Source organism: Arachis ipaensis, chromosome B7, assembly GCF_059453495.1.
Source record: "Arachis ipaensis isolate K30076 ecotype BB chromosome B7, ASM5945349v1, whole genome shotgun sequence".
Taxonomy (NCBI): Eukaryota; Viridiplantae; Streptophyta; class Magnoliopsida; order Fabales; family Fabaceae; genus Arachis; species Arachis ipaensis.
The window spans coordinates 40878248-40889891 of record NC_142442.1 but is presented as its reverse complement, the minus strand read 5'-3'; the positions used below and the strand labels follow the sequence as shown (position 1 = coordinate 40889891).

The 11644-nt window shown below is 37.3% G+C and overlaps 1 non-coding gene across 1 annotated transcript; it reads right to left on the bottom strand.

Annotated features, from left to right (window-relative positions):
* Positions 1-9899: 9899 nt before the first annotated feature.
* Positions 9900-10007, bottom strand: LOC148550936 (small nucleolar RNA R71). Its single transcript, XR_015892685.1, has one exon. It is a non-coding gene; the product is annotated as a small nucleolar RNA R71 (small nucleolar RNA).
* Positions 10008-11644: the final 1637 nt, after the last annotated feature.

Genomic DNA, 11644 nt, shown 5'->3' with positions numbered 1-11644 from the left:
TCTCTCCCCCTCAGGGGCTGGATTCCCCTTCAATCCCCCCTCATCAAATGCAGAAACTAAGGCCTTTAAATAGGCTCCCTAAATTACAAAATGAAAATAAAATTCAAAGGAAATTACAATCAAATGAAAATAAACTATTCTAGATGATTCTTGTGGCCTTGATTTGGTGTTGTTGATGGGCCTTGCTTGCTTGAAGGGCTGAGTGACATAATTGATCCAAAAAGGATAATGATCCATTAAACTACACTCAAATGTTGCACCCCCTTTCTTGAGTCGTCACTTTGTTCTCTTGTCAACCTTGCCAATTTGATGCCAAATATAGACTATTATACCTCGTTGGAAAGCTATGGATGTCAGCTTTCTAACGCAACTGGAAGCACCTCAATTGGATCTCTACAACTCGAGTTATACTCCATGGAAGGTGAAGAGGTCAGCTGGCCTGATTGCATGTTGGTACTATGCTCTTCTATGCACATTACGGGGCTGTTTTCTCCCTCAATTTTTAGTATCCACCATGCATGCCATATATGCTTGGAAAGCTCTAGATGTCTTCTTTCCAATGCATTTTGAATCACCTCATTTGGAGTTTTGTAGCTCAAGTTATTTATGTTTGAAGAAGGCATGGTCAAGCTGTTCCATATAACACGTTTAAGCTTCAGTTTAAGGTTAAACTGAAGCTTAAACGTGGAAATAGAAAAGGTAGCCCTGGAGGTCGAACACGTTTAAGCTCCAGTTTGAGATCAAACTGGAGCTTAAACGTGGAAATGGAGAGAGCAACCCTGGAGGAGAAAACTTGGTCGAACACGTTTAAGCTCCAGTTTGAGGTCAAACTGGAGCTTAAACGTGGAAATGGCTCCCTGGTGCTTTTCCTATTCTGGCGTTTAACCTCCAGTTTGAGGTCAAACTGGAGGTTAAACGTGGAACTCCTTCCTGAGAGGCATTATCATTCTGGCGTTTAACCTCCAGTTTGAGGTCAAACTGGAGGTTAAACGTGGAATGCTTCTTTGGTGATACTTTTCATTCTGGCGTTTAACCTTCAGTTTAAGGTTAAACTGGAGGTTAAACTTCAATTCCAGCATTCCTTAGCCTTCATGATTCTGGCGTTTAAGCTCCAGTTTAGGCTTAAACTGGAACTTAAACTCCACATGTGATATTCAAGCTTCCTTTATTGATTTTGCTGCTTCCTTGCTTAGCCTCTTCTTCCCTGAAATCATCCAAACAAATACATCAAAGTCTTGCAAAATTTCATGAGAAATCTTCCATTCATAGCATTCAAGTAATATAACTAAAACTCATGGAATTTGCATCAAAATCATATTGTTTGGATGGTTCATTGCTTTGTTCTTCATTTAACCATTTTTGGTTACTTTAAGCTCAAGAAAATGTATAAAACCACTAAAACTAACAGAAAAATGCTAGTGAAACTAGCCTATGATGCCTTGGCATCACAACACCAAACTTAATACTTGCTTGTCCCTAAGCAAGTCCTGAGTTATTTGAGAAGAAAGTATGAAACAGAAAGCAATTACATTGGCTATATTAGCAAGCATTTGAAGTTCATCAGAAGGGTTTTATGCAGAAAGTTGCAGCATCACTTTTTCATACTTATCAGGTAGGATTATCACTTTTTCATTGCATCCATCAAACATTGCTATGGCCTCTTGTTATTCTTATGTCTTTGGCACTTTTCTCTTCTTTGTTTTCTTTTCTTTTTCTTAGAGCTCCTTTGCTCCTTGTTTGCTTAGTGTCATGTGTTGCACAAGCCTTTGGCATTTTCTTTTTCTTATCAGTGCACTACACATATCCACTTTAGGCATTTTAGTTCACATTTCTTCTTGAGACATTGGTGCCCAGCACCTCTTTGTGTGACTAAATGTTTTGTATTTAGGTTGCTCTTGATAATGGACTTTTGGTTGATAATCCCGGGTTAGTTAACCCAAGTTACCAAGTGTTGAAACACTCCTCAGAACCTATTCATCCAAGCATATCCTTAATACATAAACACCACAGGCATTTGTCTCAGAAGTTCAAACCATTGGTACCTAGCTTATTTTCTCAATTTTTTTGCTTTTTGGTTGCCCTTTGGCTTTTTCTTCTTCTTTTTCTTTCTTTTTCATGGCCAAAGACATTTATTCATCAAGATCCATAGACAATTTTCAATTTCTACATAAAAAAAAATGATAATTCTACACTCTAATTCCAGTGATCTGACTAAACAATCAAGCATGCATACCACCACTTAATTCTACTTGATTTGTCACTAATTTAGCCAAGTTACTTTTGTTCAAACATTTCTTTTATTTTATGGAAACAGAACAAGCATGGCAAGCATACATTTAAGAAGATGAAGTTTATCCAGACACTTAGACTATCACTTATTTGGAAATTAAACAGACAAACAAAAACTGCAATGACTCAAACTTAAAGCAGGGGTGCATGCAAACTTCCAATATCAGCAATTCAAAGTACAAGCAATTAAGTGACAATACAACCTTTTAGCATCTTCTTTGTTGTTCATCATCCTTCCTAGCCTTGGTGTTCTCTTTGATGATGATGTATATTCCTTCCATGAGATTGATTGTCTTCCTGCAAAGCTATTAGAAGTTGCTTGTTCCCCAAGCACTTTGAGAATTGGTTAGCATGCATGTATGTTTGTGGGCCTCTGAACTTAGATTGGTGTGTGAACACCAAACTTAGTTCCTTGCCATATGCAGCAATTTGGATCATATGCAGAAAACCTCATGTGCTTTTATTAAGAAAATAACTATGAACTAGAAAAAGAAACTATGAACTAGAAATTAAACTATTGGTTAAGTAGTTTCCCTGATTGGTTGGAGCTAGTGACTAGTCATGCTGAGGTAGAAATGTGCTTTTAATGAAGTTTTTGGTGGAACACCAAACTTAGAATCTCACATTCACCCTTGAATTGTTTTGGTGTGCAACACCAAACTTAGCTCCTTGCAATACAGATAAATCTACTTAACTCTTTTATTGAAATAACTAGAAAAGAAAAACTACCTTTGGTTGGGTTGCCTCCCAACAAGCGCTTCTTTAACGTCATTAGCTTGACATGCTGTTCCTGACTTTCTTCCTCTTCTTCCAGTTTGTTAAGAGGAATGACTTCAAGTGGATAAAGGAGCTAGTTAGTGCCCCTTGTTGTGAATGCTTCTTTCCAGCAAGCTTTCCCTTGTGATTAGCTTGAGTGAACTTGCTTGTTGGCTCAGGAGTTGGATTGTTCTTCGACCTTCTCTTCTTCATGGATATGATCCTTTGTGTCTCGGTCACAATCCTCATTTTGGTGCTTGTTTCTACTGCCTTCATATCCTTGATCTCAGAACTTGGTTGTTGTTGGACAGTTGGAGTATCCTGTTCATCAAAAGCTTCCTGAATTTGTGGTTCAATGAACCCTTCCTCTTTGCAACTCTCTGTGTCATTGGAGTGTGATCTCCCTTGATTGACTTTCTCCCTTTCTTGTTCTTCTGATTCCTCCCTTGGGTTTGCCATGGTATCACTAGAAGAATTGTGGGTAGGGATTTGCTTTGATAGATATTCAATTTGTGCTTCTAGCTTTTGAATGGCAGCACCTTGATTTTGTAAGTTGGATATCACTTCTTCCTTAAAGCCTTTCAAATCGGCCACATCTCTGCCCATAGTTGCAATCATTCCTTCTATCCTGTTTAATTGATCTTGAAATTGTTGGTTCGGATTGGGTTGATGAGGTTGATTATCTTGGCTGTGATATGGTGGCTGGGAGTATGTGTTTTGTGTGGGCTGATAGAGTCTTTGGTTGGAGTGTTGGTAGTGGTATGACTCTTGTGTGTAGTGGAATGAGTCTTGTGGATAGTGAAATGAATTGTATGAATTTGAGAAGGAATTTTGTGCTGAGAAATGCTCAAGTGATGAAGAATTTGGATATGTAAAACTAGGAGGTGAGGTTGGATAATTCAGAGGTGATGGCTCTTGATGAATGGGGTGTGAATAAGTGAAATCTCTTTGGTTTTGATCTTCCCAGCCACAACTTAAGTAGTGATCAAATTCACCAAAACATGGACCATTTTGTGGCTCTGGGAAGTACCCCGTTTCCTGTTCCTGATACTCCCACCCACCATGAGCATAATAACATGAATCATTCTGTGGTGGTGGAGAGTTTCTCATGAATTTTGATTGACCAAAAGATGATGGATACTCCTTTCTTTTTTGCAATGTGCTCAGTCTCAAACAATACTCATCCAAAGATAGTGGAAATTCCATAGTGAGGCAATATCACAAACAGCTAGTGGTTAGTATGCTAACAAGTGAATAAGCAAAGAAAACAAATTAAAATTTGCAGAAATTAGCAGTAATAAACTGAAACAAAAACTATTAACAAAAGAAAAGAAAAATTGCTCAATCTAGTTAACTTCCAATTGGAGAATTGTCAATCGAAAACCAATCCCCGGCAACGGCGCCATAAACTTCATGCGCATAAACTTGTTATGCTACGATTTAGGAAATTGCACGATCGGCAAAATTCCTTCCGGCAAGTGCACCGGTTATCGTCAAGTAAAAACTCACAATAGAGTGAGGTCGAATCCCACAAGGATTGGTTGAATGAGCAATTCGGATTAGAAGTATGTTCTAGTTGAGCGGAATCAAAATTTAGATGAGAATTGCGGAATGTAAAATTGCATGAATTAAAGAGCGAGAAGCTAAATTGCTGAAATTAAAAGGGATGGGGTGATTGCATGAATTTAATTGCAGAATGTAAAGAGAAAGTGGTAGATCAGAAATGGGGAATTCATTGGGTGTTAGGAGATATTGATATCTCCGAATCAAAACATTTTTATTTCTTCCTCAACCAATGCATTCATTGAATTTTGCTTGGCAATCTTATATGATTGGATCCCAATCCCTTGGCTCACCAATTCTCTCTAAAAATGAACAAATTCCCAATCCCTTGGTTTAAATGTTCATAAGAAGAGATGATGCTCGATCACTGATTATACCACACAGTTTCATGAACCACAATTTGGTAGGATTACATGTCACAATATCCATCCAAACCCCAATCCAATTCACTGTGAGAAAGCTTCTCTAGCATGAATCCTCCATTCCTTTCCCAAGGTTCCGAAGGATTCCAATTATGGGTAGTTTCTTTCCCAAGACAACTATCCAATGGAATTAGATCGAGAAGCTTTCTAATCAAAATTCAAGAGAAAAGATTGAAGAAGAAGATAAAACTATTATTGATTCATTGAATTACAATAGAGCTCCCTAACCCAATGAAAGGGGTTTAGTGAGTCATAGCTCTGAATTCAATTACAAAACTAAAAGAAAATGAATTCCAGTTCTCTCCCCCTCAGGGGCTGGATTCCCCTTCAATCCCCCCTCATCAAATGCAGAAACTAAGGCCTTTAAATAGGCTCCCTAAATTACAAAATGAAAATGAAATTCAAAGGAAATTACAATCAAATGAAAATAAACTATTCTAGATGATTCTTGTGGCCTTGATTTGGTGTTGTTGATGGGCCTTGCTTGCTTGAAGGGCTGAGTGACATAATTGATCCAAAAAGGATAATGATCCATTAAACTACACTCAAATGTTGCACCCCCTTTCTTGAGTCGTCACTTTGTTCTCTTGTCAACCTTGCCAATTTGATGCCAAATATAGACTATTATACCTCGTTGGAAAGCTATGGATGTCAGCTTTCTAACGCAACTGGAAGCACCTCAATTGGATCTCTACAACTCGAGTTATACTCCATGGAAGGTGAAGAGGTCAGCTGGCCTGATTGCATGTTGGTACTATGCTCTTCTATGCACATTACGGGGCTGTTTTCTCCCTCAATTTTTAGTATCCACCATGCATGCCATATATGCTTGGAAAGCTCTAGATGTCTTCTTTCCAATGCATTTTGAATCACCTCATTTGGAGTTTTGTAGCTCAAGTTATTTATGTTTGAAGAAGGCATGGTCAAGCTGTTCCATATAACACGTTTAAGCTTCAGTTTAAGGTTAAACTGAAGCTTAAACGTGGAAATGGAAAAGGTAGCCCTGGAGGTCGAACACGTTTAAGCTCCAGTTTGAGGTCAAACTGGAGCTTAAACGTGGAAATGGAGAGAGCAACCCTGGAGGAGAAAACTTGGTCGAACACGTTTAAGCTCCAGTTTGAGGTCAAACTGGAGCTTAAACGTGGAAATGGCTCCCTGGTGCTTTTCCTATTCTGGCGTTTAACCTCCAGTTTGAGGTCAAACTGGAGGTTAAACGTGGAACTCCTTCCTGAGAGGCATTATCATTCTGGCGTTTAACCTCCAGTTTGAGGTCAAACTGGAGGTTAAACGTGGAATGCTTCTTTGGTGATACTTTTCATTCTGGCGTTTAACCTTCAGTTTAAGGTTAAACTGGAGGTTAAACTTCAATTCCAGCATTCCTTAGCCTTCATGATTCTGGCGTTTAAGCTCCAGTTTAGGCTTAAACTGGAACTTAAACTCCACATGTGATATTCAAGCTTCCTTTATTGATTTTGCTGCTTCCTTGCTTAGCCTCTTCTTCCCTGAAATCATCCAAACAAATACATCAAAGTCTTGCAAAATTTCATGAGAAATCTTCCATTCATAGCATTCAAGTAATATAACTAAAACTCATGGAATTTGCATCAAAATCATATTGTTTGGATGGTTCATTGCTTTGTTCTTCATTTAACCATTTTTGGTTACTTTAAGCTCAAGAAAATGTATAAAACCACTAAAACTAACAGAAAAATGCTAGTGAAACTAGCCTATGATGCCTTGGCATCATGAGGGCTGGCCATTCGGCCATGCCTGAACCACTATCACTTATGTATTTTCAACGGTAGAGTTTCTACGCACCATAGATTAAGGTGTGGAGCTCTGCTGTTCCTCAAAGATTAATGCAAAGTACTACTGTTTTTCTATTCAATTCAACTTATTCTGCTTCTAAGATATTCATTCGCACTTCAATATGATGGATGTGATGATCGTGACAGTCATCATCATTCTCAACTTATGAACGGGTGCCTGACAACCACTTCCGTTCTACCTTAGATTGAATGAATATCTCTTGGATATCTAATACAGGGGACCGAGTCCGAGTTATTAGTGTCTTCGTGGTATAAGTTAGAACCCATGGATGGCCATTCCTGAGATCCGGAAAGTCTAAACCTTGTCTGTGGTATTCCGAGTAGGATCTGGGAAGGGATGGCTGTGACGAGCTTCAAACTCCCGAATGCTGGGCGTAGTGACAGACGCAAAAGGATCAATGGATCCTATTCCAATATGATCGAGAACCGACAGATGAATAGCTGTACCGTGACAGAGCATCTTGGACCATTTTCACTGAGAGGACGGGAAGTAGCCATTGACAATGGTGATGCCCAACATAAAGCTTTCTATGGAAAGGAGTAGGAAGGATTGGATGAAGACAGCAGGAAAGCAGAGGTTCAGAGGGACGAAAGCATCTCTATACGCTTATCTAAAATTCTCACCAATGAATTACATAAGTACCACTATCCTATTTTATATTTTATTTATCAATTCATAAAATCAGTTTAATCCGCCTGACTGAAATTTACATGGTGACCATAGCTTGCTTCAAGCCGACAATCTCTGTGGGATCGACCCTTACTCACGTAAGGTTTATTACTTGGACGACCCAGTGCACTTGCTAGTTAGTTGTACGAAGTTGTGAAACAGAATTAAGAACATGAACATGCGTATTGAGTTTTTAGCGCCGTTACCAAGGAAGGAACGATCACGATTTCACACACCAAGTTTTTGGCGCCTTTGCCGGGGATTGTTCGAGTTTGGACAACTGACGGTTCATCTTGTTGCTCAGATTAGGTAATTTTATTTTAATTTTAACCTTTTTGTTCTTATTATTCTTATTTTCGAAAAAAAATAAAAAAAATTTCTTCTTTTTCGTTTTTCCCAATTAATTTTCGAAAAAAAATCCAAAAAATTTATAAAATCATAAAATCAAAAATATTTTTCTGTTTCTTGTTTGGGTCTAGAGTCAAGTTTTAAGTTTGGTGTCAATTGCATCTTTTTAATTATTTTCGAAAATTTCATGCATTGCATTCTTCATGATCTTCAAGTTTTTCTTGGCCAGTCTTCTTGTTTGATCTTCATATTTTCTTGTTTTGTGTCTTTTCTTGTTTTTCATATGCATTCTTGAATTATTAATGTCTAAAGAATAAAAATCTTTAAGTTTGGTGTCTTGCATGTTTTTCTTTTCTTGAAAATTTTTAAAAATAAGTCTTGATGTTCATCTTGATCTTCAAAGTATTCTTGGTGTTCATCTTAACATTCATAGTGTTCTTGCATGCATTAGTTGTTTGATTCATAATTTTTATGTTTTGTGTCAATTTTATGTTTTTCTCTCACATCATTAAAAATTCAAAAATAAAAAAAATATCTTTCCCTTATTTCACTCATAAATTTCAAAAATTTGGATTGACTTTTTTCAAAAATTTTTAAAATCTAGTTGTTTTTATGAGTCAAATCAAATTTTCAATTTAAAAATCTTATCTTTTTCAAAATCTTTTTCAAAATCAAATCTTTTTCAATTTTCTTTTCATATTTTCGAATTCCCTTTTTAAAATTTTTCAAAATCTTTTTCATTTTTTTCGAAAATATTCAAATTAATTTTCAAAATCTTTTTCTTATTTTATTTCTTAATTTTTGAAAATTTTATTAGCATTTAATGTTTTGATTCAAAATTTTTCAAAGTTGTTACTTGCCTATTAAGAAAGGTTCAATCTTTAAATTTAAAATTATATATTTTTGTTTCTTGTTAGTCAAGTAATCAACTTTGATTTTCAAAATCAAATCTTTTTTTTTTAAATTTCCTCTCTAAATCTTTTTCAATCAATCTTATCTTTTTGTTTCAATCATATCTTTTTCAATTTCAATCATATCTTTTTCAAAAACAAATTTCAAATCTCTTTTAATCAATCATATCTTTTTATTTCAATCATATCTTTTTTTTTAAAACTACCTAACTAACTCTCTCCTTCTAATTTTCGAAAATACCTTCCTCTTTTTCAAAAATTCCTTTTTAATTAATTAATTGTTTTAAAAATTTAATTTAATTTAATTTCCATTTTAATTTTCAAATTCTAAATTTAATTTTAAAATATTTTTTTAATTTTTGAATCATTCTTCCCTCTCTCTCATCTCCTTCTAATTATTTATTTACTTACTAACACTTCTCTTCATCTCATATCTCTGCTCCTATCCTCACCCTTGTGTTTGGATTATCCAACTTTCTTCACTCTTATTCCCTTTATTCTTCTACTCACATAAAGGAATCTCTATACTGTGACATAGAGGATTCCATATTTTCTTTTCTGCTTTCTTCCTCTTTTTCATATGAGCAGGAACAAGGATAAGAACATTCTTGTTGAAGCTGATCCTGAACCTGAAAGGACTCTGAAGAGGAAGCTAAGGGAAGCTAAAGCACAACTCTCTAAAGAAAATCTGACAGAAATTTTTGAAAAAGAAGACAACATGGCCGAAAATAATAACAATGCAAGGAAGATGCTTGGTGACTTTACTGCTCCAAATTCCAATTTACATGGAAGAAGCATCTCAATCCCTGCCATTGGAGCAAACAATTTTGAGCTGAAACCTCAATTAGTTTCTCTAATGCAACAGAACTGCAAGTTTCATGGACTTCCATAAGAAGATCCTTTTCAGTTCTTAACTGAATTCTTGCAGATCTGTGATACTGTTAAGACCAATGGGGTTGATCCCGAGGTCTACAGGCTTATGCTTTTCCCATTTGCTGTAAGAGACAGAGCTAGAATATGGTTGGACTCTCAACCTAAAGACAGCCTGAACTCTAGGGATAAGCTGGTCATAGCTTTCTTAGCCAAGTTCTTTCCTCCTCAAAAGCTTAGCAAGCTTAGAGTGGATGTTCAAACCTTCAGACAGAAGGAAGGTGAATCCCTCTATGAAGCTTGGGAGAGATACAAGGAACTGACCAAGAAGTGTCCTTCTGACATGCTTTCAGAATGGACCATCCTGGATATATTCTATGATGGTCTGTCTGAATTATCAAAGATGTCATTAGACCATTCTGTAGGTGGATCCATTCATCTAAAGAAAACGCCTGCAGAAGCTCAAGAACTCATTGACATGGTTGCTAATAACCAGTTCATGTACACTTCTGAGAGGAATCCTGTAAGTAATAGGACGCCTCAGAGGAAGGGAGTTCTTGAAATTGATACTCTGAATGCCATATTGGCTCAGAATAAAATATTGACTCAGCAAGCCAATATGATCTCTCAGAGTCTGAATGGATTGAAGGAATCATCCAACACTACTAAAGAGGCATCTTCTGAAGAAGAAGCTTATGATCCTGAGAACCCTGCAATAGCAGAGGTGAATTACATGGGTGAATCCTATGGAAACACCTATAATCCCTCATGGAGAAATCATCCAAATTTCTCATGGAAGGATCAACAAAAGCCTCAACAAGGCTTTAATAATGGTGGAAGAAATAGGTTTAGCAATAGCAAACCTTTTCCATCATCCACTCAGCAAAAGACAGAGAGTTCTGAGTAGAATCCATCTAGCTTAGCAAACATAGTCTCTGATCTATCTAAGGCCACTGTAAGTTTCATGAATGAAACAAGGTCCTCCATTAGGAATTTGGAGGCACAAGTGGGCCAGTTGAGTAAAAGAGTCACTGAAACTCCTCCTAGTACTCTCCCAAGTAATACAGAAGAGAATCCAAAAGGAGAGTGCAAGGCCATTGAATTGATTACCATGGCCGAACCTGTAAGGGAGGGAGAGGACGTGAATTCCAGTGAGGAAGACCTCCTGGAACGTCCAGAGATCAATAAGGAGCTTCCCTCTGAGGAACCACAGGACTCTGAGACTCATCTGGAGACCATAGAGATTTCATTAAACCTCCTTATGCCATTCATGAGCTCTGATGAATATTCTTCTTCTGAAGAGAATGAGGATGTTACTGAAGAGCAAGTTGTCAAGTACCTTGGTGCAATCATGAAGCTGAGTGCCAAATTATTTGGTAATGAGACTTGGAAAGATGAACCTCCCTTTCTCACCAATGAACTGAGTGATCTGGATTAACTGAGATTGCCTCAGAAGAAACAGGATCCTGGAAAGTTCTTAATACCTTGTACCATAGGTTCCATGACCTTTGAGAAGGCTCTATGTAACCTTGGGTCAAGGATAAACTTCATGCCACTCTCTGTAATGGAGAAACTGGGAATCTTTGAGGTGCAAGCTGCCAGAATCTCATTAGAGATGGCAGACAACTCAAGAAAACAGGCTTATGGACTAGTAGAGGACGTGTTAGTAAAGGTTGAAGGCCTTTACATCCCTGCTGATTTCATAATCCTGGACACTGGGAAGGATGAGGATGAATCCATCATCCTTGGAAGACCCTTCCTAGCCACAGCAAGAGCTGTGATTGATGTGGACAGAGGAGAGTTGGTCCTTCAACTGAATGAGGACTACCTTGTGTTTAAAACTCAAGGGTCTCCTTCTGTAACCATGGAGAGGAAGCATGAAAAGCTTCTCTCACTGCAGAGTCAACCAAAGCCCCCACAGTCAAAATCTAAGTTTGGTGTTGGGAGGCCACAACCAAACTCTAAGTTTGGTGTTGAACCCCCACA